Source organism: Elephantulus edwardii, unplaced genomic scaffold, assembly GCF_000299155.1.
Source record: "Elephantulus edwardii isolate Elephantulus edwardi_28Jun2011 unplaced genomic scaffold, EleEdw1.0 scaffold00129, whole genome shotgun sequence".
In the NCBI taxonomy this organism is placed as follows: Eukaryota; Metazoa; Chordata; class Mammalia; order Macroscelidea; family Macroscelididae; genus Elephantulus; species Elephantulus edwardii.
The window spans coordinates 677,362-683,407 of NW_006399879.1; positions in this window are offsets into that span (position 1 = coordinate 677,362).

Consider the following 6,046-nt stretch of genomic DNA (forward strand, 5'->3'; position numbering starts at 1 on the left):
TCTAGACCGTTGTGTGTCCTTGGAGTGTGTCTGTCAATTCACAGAGCAAACAAACCAGTCATCACCAAGTCTGCTGTGACCCGTGGTGACCCAGGTGCTCTCTCAGCCGACTTCTCGAGAAGTGGGTCTCCAGGTCCCCTGAGGTGCCTGTGGGGGGCCAAGCCTCCCCTTCCAGTCAGCAGTGAGCCCATTAACCGCGCCCTGCACCCCGGAAACAGGGCTCCATGCTGAGGCCCTCACGGAGGGCGCACCCGTGCGGGGACCAGAGCGGGGAGGCTACTTCTGGCTTTGATTGTCCCGCCGTCCTGGTCAGTAGTCTACACCGTGGTGGGCACGGAGTGCTCGCCTCGGCTTCCTGGCTGCATGACGGGCAGGCAGCTCACCCGCGGGCAGCTCTGAGCTCTGTCTTCTGTCCAGGGAGGCGTCTGTCCATGTCCTTAAAAGGTTTACGTGACACACTTGTGACCTGAAATGCCTGGGGCATGGTGTTTATGTCCTGTCACCTGCCAGCGGCCTTGATGGCCACAGAACATCTCAGGCAGATGTGTGTGTGTGTGTGTGTGTGTGTGTGTGTGTGTGTGTGTGTGTGCGCACGCGCGCGCGCGTGCTTGCACGCGGTTAAGGCTGCTGCAGTCCTCTGGCTGTGTGAATCTGTCACCACAGGAGACTCATGGGCTCTGTGTGTGTGTGAGAGAGAGAGAAGGCGTGCTGCAGTCCTGTGACACAACAAGAGATTCATGGACTCCTCCCAAGCATTGTACGGCCTCTGAAAACCGCTGGAGGGTGCACTCAGGGTCAGCTTGGACTGGACAGCAATGAGAGAGTGAGCCGTCAAGTTAGCGAGGGTCTAGGCCCAGCAGCCCTCCATCAGGCTCGAACCCGTGACTCTCTGGTTAGTGAGCACCATGGCACATACTACACGGTGCTACCAGAACCCCATGTATGTGCATGCACTCACACACATACGTAGTATATACACTTATATGTATATATTATGTTCTCAACTCGATGGTGAGAATCTTTGTTTTCTTGATGTTGACCTTCAATCCATATTGAAGGCTGCAGTCCTTGACCCTCTGCAGTAAGCGCTTCAGGTCCTCCTCAGTTTGAGCAAGCAGAGTTGTGTCATCTGCATAATGCAGGTTGTTGATGAATCTTCCTCTAATCCTGATGCCACATTTCTCCTCATAGAGCCTAACCTTTCAGATAATCTGTTCTGCATACAGGTTGAAAAGGTATAGAGACAGGACACATCCCTGGCATACACCTTTCCCAATTTTGAACCATGCAGTGTTTCCCTGCTCTGTTCTGATGACTGCCCGCTGGTCCAAGTATAAGTTTTGCATAAGCAAAATGGGATTCCCATTCTTCTCAAAGTCAGCCGGTTTGTTCTGATCCACACAAATGTGTTTGCATAGTCAGTGAAACAAGATAGACATTCTTTTAGTACTCTCTGTATTCAGCCAAGATCCATCTAGCATTTTCACCACTGGGTCAGTTGGCAGCAGCATGATAAACAGTGAAGAGATTGGGATTCTTAACAGGGTCAGCTTTGTTGGCTCCACAATCAACAATCTTGGTAGCAGGAGCCAGGAAATTAAAAGATGAATGGCATTGGGAAGTCTGCTGTCAGAGACCTCTCCAAAGTACTGAAGAGCAATGGTGTCACTCTGGAGAGTAAGGTGTGCCTTATTCAGGCCATGGTCTTTGCCATCACTTGCTATGTATCAGAGAGCTGGACAGTGACTAGTGATGATGAATAGGAGAGTTGATGCCTTTGAGCTGTGGTGCTGGAGAAGAGTATTGAATATACCATGGACTGCTTGGAGAACAAATGAGTGTTTTTCTGAAGAGATTGAATCCCGGCTGCTCCTTGGAGGCAAGTATTCTGAAGCTTCATCTGACGTACTTTGGACATGTTGCGAGGAGGGCCCAGTCCTTGGAGAGGGACAGTGCAGGAGAGGAAGACTTCTGATGAGATGGATTTTCAGTGACTGGGGTAACGGGGAGAGGTGTGTCAGAGACAATGTGTCTGGCACAGGAGAGAGCTGCTGTACATGGGGTTGCTATGAATTTTAAGCGACTCAGCACATAACAACAAAAACAACTCAATGGAGACTCGGGGCTTAAATTTGCTTTCAGTTTTCTCAGCTTGAGAAATGCAGAGTTCTTTATTCTCCAATTCCAGCATGTTCCATTATAATACTTTTCTTTGTCTTCTTGAACTGCCCTTTGAAATCTGTTCAGCTCTTTTATTTCAGCATGTTTTCCCTTCTTGACGCTCTAGTGCTATTTTTAGGGTACATTCTGACATCCATTTGGTTTTTTCTTGCCCCTCTGTCTTTGTAATGACCTTTTGCTTTCTTCATGCGTGATATCCATGAAGATACTGTCCCACAGTGATAACATCCCACAACCCATCTAGTCTTCGATCATTGGTGTTCAGTGCTTCAAACCTGTTCTTAAGATGATCTTGAAAGTCAGGCGGAATAGATTCAAGATCATATTTTGGTTCTTGTGGACTTATTTTCATTTTCTTCAGCCTCAATTTGAGCTTGCTCATGTGTAACTGATGATCTGACTCACAGTCCACTCATGGCCTAGTTTTGACGGGTGATATTGAGCTTCTCCAAAGGTTCCTTCCCCAGATGTAGTCAATCTGATTCTTGTGGAGTCCGTCAGGTGAGGTCCATGTGCAAAGTCACCAGTTAGGTCTTTTTATAAAGGTATTTGCAGTTAATAAATCATTGAAAATATAAAATTCAATCATTCCATTTCCAGCCTCATTTCTACCTCCAAGACCATCTTTTCTAACTACTGTTCCTTCTTCACTGCCTCCAACTTTTGCCTTCCAGTCACCAGTTACCATTAACACATCTTGACTGCATGTTGAGTCCATTTCAGACCGCAAGATTTGGTAAGAATTCTCAATTTCTTCCTCTTTGACTCTAGATGTAGGAGCATGTAATTATGTAATAGTCGTATTAACAGGTCTTCCTTGTATGCATATGTGTAGCATCCTCCCAACATTGTACTTCAGGATAGAACTGGAACTTGACTTTTTTACTATAAATGTGACACTGTTCTTCTGTTTTTTACACCCAGCATGCGATATCATGTGATTATCTGATTCAAAGTGGCCAAAGCTAGAAAAATAGGGCATCCGGATCGGAGGAAGACTCTTCAACAACCTATATTACGAAGATGACACGACCGTGCTTGCTGAAAATGAGGAGGACTTGAAGCACTTGTTGCAGAAGATCAAAGAATACAGCCTTCAGTATGGATTGCATCTCAACATCAAGTAAACAGATTCTTACCACTGGACCTTATAGGCAACATCATGATAGATGGAGAAAAGATTCAAACTGTCAACAACTTCATCTTCCTTGGATCCATAATTAATACCCATGGCATCAGCAGTCAGGAAATCAAGAGATGTACTGGGAAAAGTCTACAGTTAAGGATCTTTTCAAACTATTGAGTAATGATGTCAGTTTGAGGACTGAGGTGTGTCTGATTCAGGCCATGGTCTTTCTGATCACTTGCTATGCACCTGAGAGCTGGATAATGAATAGGGATGACAGAAGAATTGAGGCTTTTGAGTTGTGGTGTTGGGGAAGAGTACTGAACATTCCATGGACGAACAAAAGAACAAACAAGTATGTCTTGGAGAGGGTGCAAGCCTCGCTTCACATACTTTGGGCATGTTGCTAGGAGGGGCTATTTGGAGAAGGTCATGATGCTGGGAAGGGGGTTGGGTTGACAGACAGGAAACCCCTTAACCCGGTGGATTGACACAGTGACTGTTGCAAGGTGCCTAGAGGGTCAGGAAGTGTGAGGATGGTGCAAGATAGGACAGGCTTCAGCCCTGTGGTTCATAGGGTCGCATTCGACGGCACCTGATTGCACCTAGCAACAACACAGCACACATTACAATCCAGTTGGAACTGAGTCATCGCTGATCCTTCAGGCAGGTTTTCTGAGACTGTTAATCACATGTGCGGCACTTGTACAGGATCCACTGTTAGATGTCTTGATATTCGAAGGTGCACCTAATCCCAGACATGGGTTTGCAATTACTTGCAGTGCATCAGAGAGCTAGACTAAGGATGACAGAAGAAGAATCAATGCCTTTGAATTGTGGTTCTGGAGAAGAGTCTTGAACATACCACGAACTGCCAGGAAAACAAATAGGTCTGTCTTGCAGAAGGTGAAACCAAGTCTCTCCTTGGCGGCTAGGATTTTGAAACTCTATCTCACGTAATTACGGTCGTTATGAGTCACAGGCGACTCGACGGCACATAACAACAATATACATACGTATCTGTGTATTTCCCACTCACTGACATTGCTATGAGTTGTACTCGACTCGACGGCTCCTAACAACAACAACAAGAAGCATCTTACCGGTTCCACTTAAGAGCAATCGCCCATCAGTTTTCCAAAACTGTACGTCCCTGTGGAAGACGACAGCCCACCTTTGTGGTTGGAGGGTTTAGGAAACCATTTATGATTCTCTTCTGTCTTGTACGATCGCTACAGAGTGAGATTCTCTTGACAACACACAACAGGAAGGTGGCGCAATGTGGGTGGGCAGCGGCGGTTCCGCTGCAGAGTTCTCGCCTTGGGTGGAGGAGACTTGAGTTCCAGTCCCCGCGCCCCTCAGGCACCCATTGCAGGAGGCCTGTGTGTTACTACAGAACAGAACCTCCAGGCTGGTGATCTCCTTCTAAAAATCAGCCCGTGAGGGTCCCGGGGTTTACGACGGTCAGATCCACCAACGGGTGGCGGAGGACAGGCAGGAGGGTGACGGTGTCGTCTCTCTGGGTCTGGACACTGAGCAGAGGCCACCGGGCTCTTTCATGTCAGCACTTCTTGCAGCCACCAGGTGGCGATGGAACCATCCTCAGTAGACAGGCCAGGCCTGGGTGACCTCAAAGCTGAGGCTGCCCCTGGTCATTTCCACAGGTCACTGCCCTTCACTGAGCACATCCGTGAGCGGAAGCCCCACTCAAGCCCCACTGTGCCAGCGACAAGGGGGCTGTGTGCTTCACTGCTCTGGAAGCAGCCCAGGTCCCTGCGAGGGACCGCTCATGGCGTGATCCTTTGTCCAAGAATGTGTCCTAGATGGGAGAATACGATGGAGAGAAAGGAGGCCACCACGTCTGATCTGTCAGCATCGCTGAGGGCTTTCTGTGCCCTCAATCCCAGTGTCAGCTGGAGGTGCCCCGGCTCCATGGTCCAGGCCCCTCCGCCTCGGGAGAGGAGAAGCCCCGGGCGGCTGTGTGGGCTCAGGGAGGCTCCGTGGTCTGTGCTTTGCTCAGAGACAGCCAGTCTCATCTTCAGCCCAGTGCGATGGTGTCAGCAGTGCTGTAAACGCAGGCACAAGGAGGTGTTTGTCCAAACCTACGGGCCCTCACGCACACGGGGACTTTATTGTTCAATATCCTGAATGGCTCAGGAGGTCCTGTGTGCAACAGGATGGGGAGTGGCCTGGCCCGTCTCCCCCGTCATTGCTGTCCCCATGTCCACTGTCACTGGTGCTGTGTCCATCCAGCTCCCTCATTCTCGCTGACCCTCCCAACTGTGCCAACCTTGAGGTCCTTTTCTGGCAGTTCGTGATTCCTGGTCCAGAATGTCAGCTGAAGCCTCTCCAGTCTCCGTCTCAGTTCTAAGGAGCCTTCCTTCCAGCTGTTCTTCCCCCAGAAAGGACTAACTGTCCTGCTGACGAGGGAAACCCAGCCGGTTCCCATCGAGTCCGTCCTGACGCACGGCGCCCCTGCGGGCAGGACAGCGTGGGAGGGCACCGTGGGATTCCAAGGCTGGCATGTCCGCAAGAGCAGATTTCCACAGTGCTCCCACTGAGCAGCTGGTGAATTAACCACCAACCTCTCAACTAGCAGGCAACCCACCAAACTGTCAGTTGGCAGTAACCACTGTGCCACCAGACTCCTTATTCTTCCGGCGGTCGTGGGATAGTCAGTGTTCTTCACAAACACCACGATAGAGATTCATCAGCTCTTCCCCAGACTGGCTTCTTCAC